This window comes from Aquarana catesbeiana, linkage group LG04, assembly GCF_042186555.1.
Source record: "Aquarana catesbeiana isolate 2022-GZ linkage group LG04, ASM4218655v1, whole genome shotgun sequence".
NCBI classification, from domain to species: domain Eukaryota; kingdom Metazoa; phylum Chordata; class Amphibia; order Anura; family Ranidae; genus Aquarana; species Aquarana catesbeiana.
Genome location: NC_133327.1, coordinates 141,679,674 through 141,692,591, shown reverse-complemented (window position 1 = coordinate 141,692,591; position 12,918 = coordinate 141,679,674). Strand labels below are relative to the sequence as shown.

Genomic DNA, 12,918 nt, shown 5'->3' with positions numbered 1-12,918 from the left:
AAGCATGTCCAGTTGCCGAAACCCGGGATCGAACCAGGGACCTTTAGATCTTCAGTCTAACGCTCTCCCAACTGAGCTATTTCGGCCTGTTGTGCTAACTGTTGCCTACAATTGTGAGGTACCATGTGCTGGTGTGCAGGGATGCTATTGATGAGTGAAATTTTTATGTCGTTGCATGTTGCCGGAAATGAAAACAGGCAGCAAGATCCTTGACTTTGTTCCAGGTGAAACTAAGCAACCACTCTGTTATGACCAACAGGCACATGGGAAGCGAAAGAATCAAACACGCACTAGCCTGATTAACAGGATAGACAAACAATCACACGTAGTGGGATCTTTGTTAAAACTACAACGCTTGCCGAAACCCGGGATCGAACCAGGGACCTTTAGATCTTCAGTCTAACGCTCTCCCAACTGAGCTATTTTGGCACACTGCAGTTTGTGTGACCAGAAGTCACGTGGCACCATGCGTCGACACGAAGGCATCATAGAGCCCTTAAAGGAGATTTATAGTCACAGCATTCACTTCTTTTTTATAACATCAGCATTGTACCCGCAGTAAAAACAATAGTTATTTTTGACAATCAAATATAAGCTCGGTTCAAAAATCTCCTTTCATGTTGTGATTGTTGCCTGTCTGCTGGCCGTCTATTTCCAGAACTTCCTGGATTTCCAGCATAATTTGCAGTTTCTCCTCTGCTGTTTACTTTCAGTTTCTAAGGACTACACATCAAAAAAGTTCTACTTGCTTTCATCAAGTTGTCTAAGGCTAGCTTTGGGATTGTCATGACTTTTACTATCTTTCAAAGCCGGCTAGGTCTTGTTCCCACCGGTTTCATTGGTATATTGCAGGTGAGGGCTTCAAAAATGCAACATGCTGGACTTTATTTCCTGAGGTTCTGCAGCGCTATGGGTATTGGTGTAAAATCTTTTGACATGTCCTTGCACATTGACTGAGAAAAGCATAAACTGCGGGATGCTGCACAATTGAGTTTCAGCTGCCCCCGAGACCCTAATCTGCTCTAAACAACTTTCTAAACCTTCCCCTTGGTCTTCCTTTTCTTGTCAGGAAGCGGTAAACCAAAACAAGCATGTCCAGTTGCCGAAACCCGGGATCGAACCAGGGACCTTTAGATCTTCAGTCTAACGCTCTCCCAACTGAGCTATTTCGGCCTGTTGTGCTAACTGTTGCCTACAATTGTGAGGTACCATGTGCTGGTGTGCAGGGATGCTATTGATGAGTGAAATTTTTATGTCGTTGCATGTTGCCGGAAATGAAAACAGGCAGCAAGATCCTTGACTTTGTTCCAGGTGAAACTAAGCAACCACTCTGTTATGACCAACAGGCACATGGGAAGCGAAAGAATCAAACGCGCACTAGCCTGATTAACAGGATAGACAAACAATCACACGTAGTGGGATCTTTGTTAAAACTACAACGCTTGCCGAAACCCGGGATCGAACCAGGGACCTTTAGATCTTCAGTCTAACGCTCTCCCAACTGAGCTATTTTGGCACACTGCAGTTTGTGTGACCAGAAGTCACGTGGCACCATGCGTCGACACGAAGGCATCATAGAGCCCTTAAAGGAGATTTATAGTCACAGCATTCACTTCTATTTTATAACATCAGCATTGTACCCGCAGTAAAAACAATAGTTATTTTTGACAATCAAATATAAGCTCGGTTCAAAAATCTCCTTTCATGTTGTGATTGTTGCCTGTCTGCTGGCCGTCTATTTCCAGAACTTCCTGGATTTCCAGCATAATTTGCAGTTTCTCCTCTGCTGTTTACTTTCAGTTTCTAAGGACTACACATCAAAAAAGTTCTACTTGCTTTCATCAAGTTGTCTAAGGCTAGCTTTGGGATTGTCATGACTTTTACTATCTTTCAAAGCCGGCTAGGTCTTGTTCCCACCGGTTTCATTGGTATATTGCAGGTGAGGGCTTCAAAAATGCAACATGCTGGACTTTATTTCCTGAGGTTCTGCAGCGCTATGAGTATTGGTGTAAAATCTTTTGACATGTCCTTGCACATTGACTGAGAAAAGCATAAACTGCGGGATGCTGCACAATTGAGTTTCAGCTGCCCCCGAGACCCTAATCTGCTCTAAACAACTTTCTAAACCTTCCCCTTGGTCTTCCTTTTCTTGTCAGGAAGCGGTAAACCAAAACAAGCATATCCAGTTGCCGAAACCCGGGATCGAACCAGGGACCTTTAGATCTTCAGTCTAACGCTCTCCCAACTGAGCTATTTCGGCCTGTTGTGCTAACTGTTGCCTACAATTGTGAGGTACCATGTGCTGGTGTGCAGGGATGCTATTGATGAGTGAAATTTTTATGTCGTTGCATGTTGCCGGAAATGAAAACAGGCAGCAAGATCCTTGACTTTGTTCCAGGTGAAACTAAGCAACCACTCTGTTATGACCAACAGGCACATGGGAAGCGAAAGAATCAAACACGCACTAGCCTGATTAACAGGATAGACAAACAATCACACGTAGTGGGATCTTTGTTAAAACTACAACGCTTGCCGAAACCCGGGATCAAACCAGGGACCTTTAGATCTTCAGTCTAACGCTCTCCCAACTGAGCTATTTTGGCACACTGCAGTTTGTGTGACCAGAAGTCACGTGGCACCATGCGTCGACACGAAGGCATCATAGAGCCCTTAAAGGAGATTTATAGTCACAGCATTCACTTCTATTTTATAACATCAGCATTGTACCCGCAGTAAAAACAATAGTTATTTTTGACAATCAAATATAAGCTCGGTTCAAAAATCTCCTTTCATGTTGTGATTGTTGCCTGTCTGCTGGCCGTCTATTTCCAGAACTTCCTGGATTTCCAGCATAATTTGCAGTTTCTCCTCTGCTGTTTACTTTCAGTTTCTAAGGACTACACATGAAAAAAGTTCTACTTGCTTTCATCAAGTTGTCTAAGGCTAGCTTTGGGATTGTCATGACTTTTACTATCTTTCAAAGCTGGCTAGGTCTTGTTCCCACCGGTTTCATTGGTATATTGCAGGTGAGGGCTTCAAAAATGCAACATGCTGGACTTTATTTCCTGAGGTTCTGCAGCGCTATGAGTATTGGTGTAAAATCTTTTGACATGTCCTTGCACATTGACTGAGAAAAGCATAAACTGCGGGATGCTGCACAATTGAGTTTCAGCTGCCCCCGAGACCCTAATCTGCTCTAAACAACTTTCTAAACCTTCCCCTTGGTCTTCCTTTTCTTGTCAGGAAGCGGTAAACCAAAACAAGCATGTCCAGTTGCCGAAACCCGGGATCGAACCAGGGACCTTTAGATCTTCAGTCTAACGCTCTCCCAACTGAGCTATTTCGGCCTGTTGTGCTAACTGTTGCCTACAATTGTGAGGTACCATGTGCTGGTGTGCAGGGATGCTATTGATGAGTGAAATTTTTATGTCGTTGCATGTTGCCGGAAATGAAAACAGGCAGCAAGATCCTTGACTTTGTTCCAGGTGAAACTAAGCAACCACTCTGTTATGACCAACAGGCACATGGGAAGCGAAAGAATCAAACACGCACTAGCCTGATTAACAGGATAGACAAACAATCACACGTAGTGGGATCTTTGTTAAAACTACAACGCTTGCCGAAACCCGGGATCGAACCAGGGACCTTTAGATCTTCAGTCTAACGCTCTCCCAACTGAGCTATTTTGGCACACTGCAGTTTGTGTGACCAGAAGTCACGTGGCACCATGCGTCGACACGAAGGCATCATAGAGCCCTTAAAGGAGATTTATAGTCACAGCATTCACTTCTATTTTATAACATCAGCATTGTACCCGCAGTAAAAACAATAGTTATTTTTGACAATCAAATATAAGCTCGGTTCAAAAATCTCCTTTCATGTTGTGATTGTTGCCTGTCTGCTGGCCGTCTATTTCCAGAACTTCCTGGATTTCCAGCATAATTTGCAGTTTCTCCTCTGCTGTTTACTTTCAGTTTCTAAGGACTACACATGAAAAAAGTTCTACTTGCTTTCATCAAGTTGTCTAAGGCTAGCTTTGGGATTGTCATGACTTTTACTATCTTTCAAAGCCGGCTAGGTCTTGTTCCCACCGGTTTCATTGGTATATTGCAGGTGAGGGCTTCAAAAATGCAACATGCTGGACTTTATTTCCTGAGGTTCTGCAGCGCTATGAGTATTGGTGTAAAATCTTTTGACATGTCCTTGCACATTGACTGAGAAAAGCATAAACTGCGGGATGCTGCACAATTGAGTTTCAGCTGCCCCCGAGACCCTAATCTGCTCTAAACAACTTTCTAAACCTTCCCCTTGGTCTTCCTTTTCTTGTCAGGAAGCGGTAAACCAAAACAAGCATGTCCAGTTGCCGAAACCCGGGATCGAACCAGGGACCTTTAGATCTTCAGTCTAACGCTCTCCCAACTGAGCTATTTCGGCCTGTTGTGCTAACTGTTGCCTACAATTGTGAGGTACCATGTGCTGGTGTGCAGGGATGCTATTGATGAGTGAAATTTTTATGTCGTTGCATGTTGCCGGAAATGAAAACAGGCAGCAAGATCCTTGACTTTGTTCCAGGTGAAACTAAGCAACCACTCTGTTATGACCAACAGGCACATGGGAAGCGAAAGAATCAAACACGCACTAGCCTGATTAACAGGATAGACAAACAATCACACGTAGTGGGATCTTTGTTAAAACTACAACGCTTGCCGAAACCCGGGATCAAACCAGGGACCTTTAGATCTTCAGTCTAACGCTCTCCCAACTGAGCTATTTTGGCACACTGCAGTTTGTGTGACCAGAAGTCACGTGGCACCATGCGTCGACACGAAGGCATCATAGAGCCCTTAAAGGAGATTTATAGTCACAGCATTCACTTCTATTTTATAACATCAGCATTGTACCCGCAGTAAAAACAATAGTTATTTTTGACAATCAAATATAAGCTCGGTTCAAAAATCTCCTTTCATGTTGTGATTGTTGCCTGTCTGCTGGCCGTCTATTTCCAGAACTTCCTGGATTTCCAGCATAATTTGCAGTTTCTCCTCTGCTGTTTACTTTCAGTTTCTAAGGACTACACATGAAAAAAGTTCTACTTGCTTTCATCAAGTTGTCTAAGGCTAGCTTTGGGATTGTCATGACTTTTACTATCTTTCAAAGCTGGCTAGGTCTTGTTCCCACCGGTTTCATTGGTATATTGCAGGTGAGGGCTTCAAAAATGCAACATGCTGGACTTTATTTCCTGAGGTTCTGCAGCGCTATGAGTATTGGTGTAAAATCTTTTGACATGTCCTTGCACATTGACTGAGAAAAGCATAAACTGCGGGATGCTGCACAATTGAGTTTCAGCTGCCCCCGAGACCCTAATCTGCTCTAAACAACTTTCTAAACCTTCCCCTTGGTCTTCCTTTTCTTGTCAGGAAGCGGTAAACCAAAACAAGCATGTCCAGTTGCCGAAACCCGGGATCGAACCAGGGACCTTTAGATCTTCAGTCTAACGCTCTCCCAACTGAGCTATTTCGGCCTGTTGTGCTAACTGTTGCCTACAATTGTGAGGTACCATGTGCTGGTGTGCAGGGATGCTATTGATGAGTGAAATTTTTATGTCGTTGCATGTTGCCGGAAATGAAAACAGGCAGCAAGATCCTTGACTTTGTTCCAGGTGAAACTAAGCAACCACTCTGTTATGACCAACAGGCACATGGGAAGCGAAAGAATCAAACACGCACTAGCCTGATTAACAGGATAGACAAACAATCACACGTAGTGGGATCTTTGTTAAAACTACAACGCTTGCCGAAACCCGGGATCGAACCAGGGACCTTTAGATCTTCAGTCTAACGCTCGCCCAACTGAGCTATTTTGGCACACTGCAGTTTGTGTGACCAGAAGTCACGTGGCACCATGCGTCGACACGAAGGCATCATAGAGCCCTTAAAGGAGATTTATAGTCACAGCATTCACTTCTATTTTATAACATCAGCATTGTACCCGCAGTAAAAACAATAGTTATTTTTGACAATCAAATATAAGCTCGGTTCAAAAATCTCCTTTCATGTTGTGATTGTTGCCTGTCTGCTGGCCGTCTATTTCCAGAACTTCCTGGATTTCCAGCATAATTTGCAGTTTCTCCTCTGCTGTTTACTTTCAGTTTCTAAGGACTACACATGAAAAAAGTTCTACTTGCTTTCATCAAGTTGTCTAAGGCTAGCTTTGGGATTGTCATGACTTTTACTATCTTTCAAAGCCGGCTAGGTCTTGTTCCCACCGGTTTCATTGGTATATTGCAGGTGAGGGCTTCAAAAATGCAACATGCTGGACTTTATTTCCTGAGGTTCTGCAGCGCTATGAGTATTGGTGTAAAATCTTTTGACATGTCCTTGCACATTGACTGAGAAAAGCATAAACTGCGGGATGCTGCACAATTGAGTTTCAGCTGCCCCCGAGACCCTAATCTGCTCTAAACAACTTTCTAAACCTTCCCCTTGGTCTTCCTTTTCTTGTCAGGAAGCGGTAAACCAAAACAAGCATGTCCAGTTGCCGAAACCCGGGATCGAACCAGGGACCTTTAGATCTTCAGTCTAACGCTCTCCCAACTGAGCTATTTCGGCCTGTTGTGCTAACTGTTGCCTACAATTGTGAGGTACCATGTGCTGGTGTGCAGGGATGCTATTGATGAGTGAAATTTTTATGTCGTTGCATGTTGCCGGAAATGAAAACAGGCAGCAAGATCCTTGACTTTGTTCCAGGTGAAACTAAGCAACCACTCTGTTATGACCAACAGGCACATGGGAAGCGAAAGAATCAAACACGCACTAGCCTGATTAACAGGATAGACAAACAATCACACGTAGTGGGATCTTTGTTAAAACTACAACGCTTGCCGAAACCCGGGATCGAACCAGGGACCTTTAGATCTTCAGTCTAACGCTCTCCCAACTGAGCTATTTTGGCACACTGCAGTTTGTGTGACCAGAAGTCACGTGGCACCATGCGTCGACACGAAGGCATCATAGAGCCCTTAAAGGAGATTTATAGTCACAGCATTCACTTCTATTTTATAACATCAGCATTGTACCCGCAGTAAAAACAATAGTTATTTTTGACAATCAAATATAAGCTCGGTTCAAAAATCTCCTTTCATGTTGTGATTGTTGCCTGTCTGCTGGCCGTCTATTTCCAGAACTTCCTGGATTTCCAGCATAATTTGCAGTTTCTCCTCTGCTGTTTACTTTCAGTTTCTAAGGACTACACATGAAAAAAGTTCTACTTGCTTTCATCAAGTTGTCTAAGGCTAGCTTTGGGATTGTCATGACTTTTACTATCTTTCAAAGCCGGCTAGGTCTTGTTCCCACCGGTTTCATTGGTATATTGCAGGTGAGGGCTTCAAAAATGCAACATGCTGGACTTTATTTCCTGAGGTTCTGCAGCGCTATGAGTATTGGTGTAAAATCTTTTGACATGTCCTTGCACATTGACTGAGAAAAGCATAAACTGCGGGATGCTGCACAATTGAGTTTCAGCTGCCCCCGAGACCCTAATCTGCTCTAAACAACTTTCTAAACCTTCCCCTTGGTCTTCCTTTTCTTGTCAGGAAGCGGTAAACCAAAACAAGCATGTCCAGTTGCCGAAACCCGGGATCGAACCAGGGACCTTTAGATCTTCAGTCTAACGCTCTCCCAACTGAGCTATTTCGGCCTGTTGTGCTAACTGTTGCCTACAATTGTGAGGTACCATGTGCTGGTGTGCAGGGATGCTATTGATGAGTGAAATTTTTATGTCGTTGCATGTTGCCGGAAATGAAAACAGGCAGCAAGATCCTTGACTTTGTTCCAGGTGAAACTAAGCAACCACTCTGTTATGACCAACAGGCACATGGGAAGCGAAAGAATCAAACACGCACTAGCCTGATTAACAGGATAGACAAACAATCGCACGTAGTGGGATCTTTGTTAAAACTACAACGCTTGCCGAAACCCGGGATCGAACCAGGGACCTTTAGATCTTCAGTCTAACGCTCTCCCAACTGAGCTATTTTGGCACACTGCAGTTTGTGTGACCAGAAGTCACGTGGCACCATGCGTCGACACGAAGGCATCATAGAGCCCTTAAAGGAGATTTATAGTCACAGCATTCACTTCTATTTTATAACATCAGCATTGTACCCGCAGTAAAAACAATAGTTATTTTTGACAATCAAATATAAGCTCGGTTCAAAAATCTCCTTTCATGTTGTGATTGTTGCCTGTCTGCTGGCCGTCTATTTCCAGAACTTCCTGGATTTCCAGCATAATTTGCAGTTTCTCCTCTGCTGTTTACTTTCAGTTTCTAAGGACTACACATCAAAAAAGTTCTACTTGCTTTCATCAAGTTGTCTAAGGCTAGCTTTGGGATTGTCATGACTTTTACTATCTTTCAAAGCCGGCTAGGTCTTGTTCCCACCGGTTTCATTGGTATATTGCAGGTGAGGGCTTCAAAAATGCAACATGCTGGACTTTATTTCCTGAGGTTCTGCAGCGCTATGAGTATTGGTGTAAAATCTTTTGACATGTCCTTGCACATTGACTGAGAAAAGCATAAACTGCGGGATGCTGCACAATTGAGTTTCAGCTGCCCCCGAGACCCTAATCTGCTCTAAACAACTTTCTAAACCTTCCCCTTGGTCTTCCTTTTCTTGTCAGGAAGCGGTAAACCAAAACAAGCATGTCCAGTTGCCGAAACCCAGGATCGAACCAGGGACCTTTAGATCTTCAGTCTAACGCTCTCCCAACTGAGCTATTTCGGCCTGTTGTGCTAACTGTTGCCTACAATTGTGAGGTACCATGTGCTGGTGTGCAGGGATGCTATTGATGAGTGAAATTTTTATGTCGTTGCATGTTGCCGGAAATGAAAACAGGCAGCAAGATCCTTGACTTTGTTCCAGGTGAAACTAAGCAACCACTCTGTTATGACCAACAGGCACATGGGAAGCGAAAGAATCAAACACGCACTAGCCTGATTAACAGGATAGACAAACAATCACACGTAGTGGGATCTTTGTTAAAACTACAACGCTTGCCGAAACCCGGGATCGAACCAGGGACCTTTAGATCTTCAGTCTAACGCTCTCCCAACTGAGCTATTTTGGCACACTGCAGTTTGTGTGACCAGAAGTCACGTGGCACCATGCGTCGACACGAAGGCATCATAGAGCCCTTAAAGGAGATTTATAGTCACAGCATTCACTTCTATTTTATAACATCAGCATTGTACCCGCAGTAAAAACAATAGTTATTTTTGACAATCAAATATAAGCTCGGTTCAAAAATCTCCTTTCATGTTGTGATTGTTGCCTGTCTGCTGGCCGTCTATTTCCAGAACTTCCTGGATTTCCAGCATAATTTGCAGTTTCTCCTCTGCTGTTTACTTTCAGTTTCTAAGGACTACACATGAAAAAAGTTCTACTTGCTTTCATCAAGTTGTCTAAGGCTAGCTTTGGGATTGTCATGACTTTTACTATCTTTCAAAGCCGGCTAGGTCTTGTTCCCACCGGTTTCATTGGTATATTGCAGGTGAGGGCTTCAAAAATGCAACATGCTGGACTTTATTTCCTGAGGTTCTGCAGCGCTATGAGTATTGGTGTAAAATCTTTTGACATGTCCTTGCACATTGACTGAGAAAAGCATAAACTGCGGGATGCTGCACAATTGAGTTTCAGCTGCCCCCGAGACCCTAATCTGCTCTAAACAACTTTCTAAACCTTCCCCTTGGTCTTCCTTTTCTTGTCAGGAAGCGGTAAACCAAAACAAGCATGTCCAGTTGCCGAAACCCGGGATCGAACCAGGGACCTTTAGATCTTCAGTCTAACGCTCTCCCAACTGAGCTATTTCGGCCTGTTGTGCTAACTGTTGCCTACAATTGTGAGGTACCATGTGCTGGTGTGCAGGGATGCTATTGATGAGTGAAATTTTTATGTCGTTGCATGTTGCCGGAAATGAAAACAGGCAGCAAGATCCTTGACTTTGTTCCAGGTGAAACTAAGCAACCACTCTGTTATGACCAACAGGCACATGGGAAGCGAAAGAATCAAACACGCACTAGCCTGATTAACAGGATAGACAAACAATCACACGTAGTGGGATCTTTGTTAAAACTACAACGCTTGCCGAAACCCGGGATCGAACCAGGGACCTTTAGATCTTCAGTCTAACGCTCTCCCAACTGAGCTATTTTGGCACACTGCAGTTTGTGTGACCAGAAGTCACGTGGCACCATGCGTCGACACGAAGGCATCATAGAGCCCTTAAAGGAGATTTATAGTCACAGCATTCACTTCTATTTTATAACATCAGCATTGTACCCGCAGTAAAAACAATAGTTATTTTTGACAATCAAATATAAGCTCGGTTCAAAAATCTCCTTTCATGTTGTGATTGTTGCCTGTCTGCTGGCCGTCTATTTCCAGAACTTCCTGGATTTCCAGCATAATTTGCAGTTTCTCCTCTGCTGTTTACTTTCAGTTTCTAAGGACTACACATGAAAAAAGTTCTACTTGCTTTCATCAAGTTGTCTAAGGCTAGCTTTGGGATTGTCATGACTTTTACTATCTTTCAAAGCCGGCTAGGTCTTGTTCCCACCGGTTTCATTGGTATATTGCAGGTGAGGGCTTCAAAAATGCAACATGCTGGACTTTATTTCCTGAGGTTCTGCAGCGCTATGAGTATTGGTGTAAAATCTTTTGACATGTCCTTGCACATTGACTGAGAAAAGCATAAACTGCGGGATGCTGCACAATTGAGTTTCAGCTGCCCCCGAGACCCTAATCTGCTCTAAACAACTTTCTAAACCTTCCCCTTGGTCTTCCTTTTCTTGTCAGGAAGCGGTAAACCAAAACAAGCATGTCCAGTTGCCGAAACCCGGGATCGAACCAGGGACCTTTAGATCTTCAGTCTAACGCTCTCCCAACTGAGCTATTTCGGCCTGTTGTGCTAACTGTTGCCTACAATTGTGAGGTACCATGTGCTGGTGTGCAGGGATGCTATTGATGAGTGAAATTTTTATGTCGTTGCATGTTGCCGGAAATGAAAACAGGCAGCAAGATCCTTGACTTTGTTCCAGGTGAAACTAAGCAACCACTCTGTTATGACCAACAGGCACATGGGAAGCGAAAGAATCAAACACGCACTAGCCTGATTAACAGGATAGACAAACAATCACACGTAGTGGGATCTTTGTTAAAACTACAACGCTTGCCGAAACCCGGGATCGAACCAGGGACCTTTAGATCTTCAGTCTAACGCTCTCCCAACTGAGCTATTTTGGCACACTGCAGTTTGTGTGACCAGAAGTCACGTGGCACCATGCGTCGACACGAAGGCATCATAGAGCCCTTAAAGGAGATTTATAGTCACAGCATTCACTTCTATTTTATAACATCAGCATTGTACCCGCAGTAAAAACAATAGTTATTTTTGACAATCAAATATAAGCTCGGTTCAAAAATCTCCTTTCATGTTGTGATTGTTGCCTGTCTGCTGGCCGTCTATTTCCAGAACTTCCTGGATTTCCAGCATAATTTGCAGTTTCTCCTCTGCTGTTTACTTTCAGTTTCTAAGGACTACACATCAAAAAAGTTCTACTTGCTTTCATCAAGTTGTCTAAGGCTAGCTTTGGGATTGTCATGACTTTTACTATCTTTCAAAGCCGGCTAGGTCTTGTTCCCACCGGTTTCATTGGTATATTGCAGGTGAGGGCTTCAAAAATGCAACATGCTGGACTTTATTTCCTGAGGTTCTGCAGCGCTATGAGTATTGGTGTAAAATCTTTTGACATGTCCTTGCACATTGACTGAGAAAAGCATAAACTGCGGGATGCTGCACAATTGAGTTTCAGCTGCCCCCGAGACCCTAATCTGCTCTAAACAACTTTCTAAACCTTCCCCTTGGTCTTCCTTTTCTTGTCAGGAAGCGGTAAACCAAAACAAGCATGTCCAGTTGCCGAAACCCGGGATCGAACCAGGGACCTTTAGATCTTCAGTCTAACGCTCTCCCAACTGAGCTATTTCGGCCTGTTGTGCTAACTGTTGCCTACAATTGTGAGGTACCATGTGCTGGTGTGCAGGGATGCTATTGATGAGTGAAATTTTTATGTCGTTGCATGTTGCCGGAAATGAAAACAGGCAGCAAGATCCTTGACTTTGTTCCAGGTGAAACTAAGCAACCACTCTGTTATGACCAACAGGCACATGGGAAGCGAAAGAATCAAACACGCACTAGCCTGATTAACAGGATAGACAAACAATCACACGTAGTGGGATCTTTGTTAAAACTACAACGCTTGCCGAAACCCGGGATCGAACCAGGGACCTTTAGATCTTCAGTCTAACGCTCTCCCAACTGAGCTATTTTGGCACACTGCAGTTTGTGTGACCAGAAGTCACGTGGCACCATGCGTCGACACGAAGGCATCATAGAGCCCTTAAAGGAGATTTATAGTCACAGCATTCACTTCTATTTTATAACATCAGCATTGTACCCGCAGTAAAAACAATAGTTATTTTTGACAATCAAATATAAGCTCGGTTCAAAAATCTCCTTTCATGTTGTGATTGTTGCCTGTCTGCTGGCCGTCTATTTCCAGAACTTCCTGGATTTCCAGCATAATTTGCAGTTTCTCCTCTGCTGTTTACTTTCAGTTTCTAAGGACTACACATGAAAAAAGTTCTACTTGCTTTCATCAAGTTGTCTAAGGCTAGCTTTGGGATTGTCATGACTTTTACTATCTTTCAAAGCCGGCTAGGTCTTGTTCCCACCGGTTTCATTGGTATATTGCAGGTGAGGGCTTCAAAAATGCAACATGCTGGACTTTATTTCCTGAGGTTCTGCAGCGCTATGAGTATTGGTGTAAAATCTTTTGACATGTCCTTGCACATTGACTGAGAAA

The 12,918-nt window shown here is 43.7% G+C and overlaps 24 non-coding genes across 24 annotated transcripts; all 24 read right to left on the bottom strand.

Annotated features, from left to right (window-relative positions):
* Window positions 1-13: 13 nt before the first annotated feature.
* On the bottom strand, window positions 14-86 carry TRNAF-GAA (transfer RNA phenylalanine (anticodon GAA)). Its single transcript has one exon. It is a non-coding gene; the product is annotated as a tRNA-Phe (tRNA).
* Window positions 87-356: 270 nt separating this feature from the next.
* On the bottom strand, window positions 357-429 carry TRNAF-GAA (transfer RNA phenylalanine (anticodon GAA)). The gene has a single exon. It is a non-coding gene; the product is annotated as a tRNA-Phe (tRNA).
* A 671-nt stretch (window positions 430-1,100) lies between these two features.
* Window positions 1,101-1,173, bottom strand: TRNAF-GAA (transfer RNA phenylalanine (anticodon GAA)). Its single transcript has one exon. It is a non-coding gene; the product is annotated as a tRNA-Phe (tRNA).
* Window positions 1,174-1,443: 270 nt separating this feature from the next.
* On the bottom strand, window positions 1,444-1,516 carry TRNAF-GAA (transfer RNA phenylalanine (anticodon GAA)). The gene has a single exon. It is a non-coding gene; the product is annotated as a tRNA-Phe (tRNA).
* Window positions 1,517-2,187: 671 nt separating this feature from the next.
* On the bottom strand, window positions 2,188-2,260 carry TRNAF-GAA (transfer RNA phenylalanine (anticodon GAA)). The gene has a single exon. It is a non-coding gene; the product is annotated as a tRNA-Phe (tRNA).
* A 270-nt stretch (window positions 2,261-2,530) lies between these two features.
* Window positions 2,531-2,603, bottom strand: TRNAF-GAA (transfer RNA phenylalanine (anticodon GAA)). The gene has a single exon. It is a non-coding gene; the product is annotated as a tRNA-Phe (tRNA).
* A 671-nt stretch (window positions 2,604-3,274) lies between these two features.
* Window positions 3,275-3,347, bottom strand: TRNAF-GAA (transfer RNA phenylalanine (anticodon GAA)). The gene has a single exon. It is a non-coding gene; the product is annotated as a tRNA-Phe (tRNA).
* Window positions 3,348-3,617: 270 nt separating this feature from the next.
* Window positions 3,618-3,690, bottom strand: TRNAF-GAA (transfer RNA phenylalanine (anticodon GAA)). Its single transcript has one exon. It is a non-coding gene; the product is annotated as a tRNA-Phe (tRNA).
* A 671-nt stretch (window positions 3,691-4,361) lies between these two features.
* On the bottom strand, window positions 4,362-4,434 carry TRNAF-GAA (transfer RNA phenylalanine (anticodon GAA)). Its single transcript has one exon. It is a non-coding gene; the product is annotated as a tRNA-Phe (tRNA).
* Window positions 4,435-4,704: 270 nt separating this feature from the next.
* On the bottom strand, window positions 4,705-4,777 carry TRNAF-GAA (transfer RNA phenylalanine (anticodon GAA)). Its single transcript has one exon. It is a non-coding gene; the product is annotated as a tRNA-Phe (tRNA).
* A 671-nt stretch (window positions 4,778-5,448) lies between these two features.
* Window positions 5,449-5,521, bottom strand: TRNAF-GAA (transfer RNA phenylalanine (anticodon GAA)). Its single transcript has one exon. It is a non-coding gene; the product is annotated as a tRNA-Phe (tRNA).
* A 270-nt stretch (window positions 5,522-5,791) lies between these two features.
* TRNAF-GAA (transfer RNA phenylalanine (anticodon GAA)) lies at window positions 5,792-5,864 on the bottom strand. Its single transcript has one exon. It is a non-coding gene; the product is annotated as a tRNA-Phe (tRNA).
* Window positions 5,865-6,535: 671 nt separating this feature from the next.
* Window positions 6,536-6,608, bottom strand: TRNAF-GAA (transfer RNA phenylalanine (anticodon GAA)). The gene has a single exon. It is a non-coding gene; the product is annotated as a tRNA-Phe (tRNA).
* Window positions 6,609-6,878: 270 nt separating this feature from the next.
* Window positions 6,879-6,951, bottom strand: TRNAF-GAA (transfer RNA phenylalanine (anticodon GAA)). The gene has a single exon. It is a non-coding gene; the product is annotated as a tRNA-Phe (tRNA).
* A 671-nt stretch (window positions 6,952-7,622) lies between these two features.
* Window positions 7,623-7,695, bottom strand: TRNAF-GAA (transfer RNA phenylalanine (anticodon GAA)). The gene has a single exon. It is a non-coding gene; the product is annotated as a tRNA-Phe (tRNA).
* A 270-nt stretch (window positions 7,696-7,965) lies between these two features.
* On the bottom strand, window positions 7,966-8,038 carry TRNAF-GAA (transfer RNA phenylalanine (anticodon GAA)). The gene has a single exon. It is a non-coding gene; the product is annotated as a tRNA-Phe (tRNA).
* A 671-nt stretch (window positions 8,039-8,709) lies between these two features.
* On the bottom strand, window positions 8,710-8,782 carry TRNAF-GAA (transfer RNA phenylalanine (anticodon GAA)). Its single transcript has one exon. It is a non-coding gene; the product is annotated as a tRNA-Phe (tRNA).
* Window positions 8,783-9,052: 270 nt separating this feature from the next.
* TRNAF-GAA (transfer RNA phenylalanine (anticodon GAA)) lies at window positions 9,053-9,125 on the bottom strand. The gene has a single exon. It is a non-coding gene; the product is annotated as a tRNA-Phe (tRNA).
* A 671-nt stretch (window positions 9,126-9,796) lies between these two features.
* Window positions 9,797-9,869, bottom strand: TRNAF-GAA (transfer RNA phenylalanine (anticodon GAA)). The gene has a single exon. It is a non-coding gene; the product is annotated as a tRNA-Phe (tRNA).
* A 270-nt stretch (window positions 9,870-10,139) lies between these two features.
* TRNAF-GAA (transfer RNA phenylalanine (anticodon GAA)) lies at window positions 10,140-10,212 on the bottom strand. The gene has a single exon. It is a non-coding gene; the product is annotated as a tRNA-Phe (tRNA).
* Window positions 10,213-10,883: 671 nt separating this feature from the next.
* On the bottom strand, window positions 10,884-10,956 carry TRNAF-GAA (transfer RNA phenylalanine (anticodon GAA)). The gene has a single exon. It is a non-coding gene; the product is annotated as a tRNA-Phe (tRNA).
* Window positions 10,957-11,226: 270 nt separating this feature from the next.
* On the bottom strand, window positions 11,227-11,299 carry TRNAF-GAA (transfer RNA phenylalanine (anticodon GAA)). The gene has a single exon. It is a non-coding gene; the product is annotated as a tRNA-Phe (tRNA).
* Window positions 11,300-11,970: 671 nt separating this feature from the next.
* Window positions 11,971-12,043, bottom strand: TRNAF-GAA (transfer RNA phenylalanine (anticodon GAA)). The gene has a single exon. It is a non-coding gene; the product is annotated as a tRNA-Phe (tRNA).
* A 270-nt stretch (window positions 12,044-12,313) lies between these two features.
* TRNAF-GAA (transfer RNA phenylalanine (anticodon GAA)) lies at window positions 12,314-12,386 on the bottom strand. Its single transcript has one exon. It is a non-coding gene; the product is annotated as a tRNA-Phe (tRNA).
* Window positions 12,387-12,918: the final 532 nt, after the last annotated feature.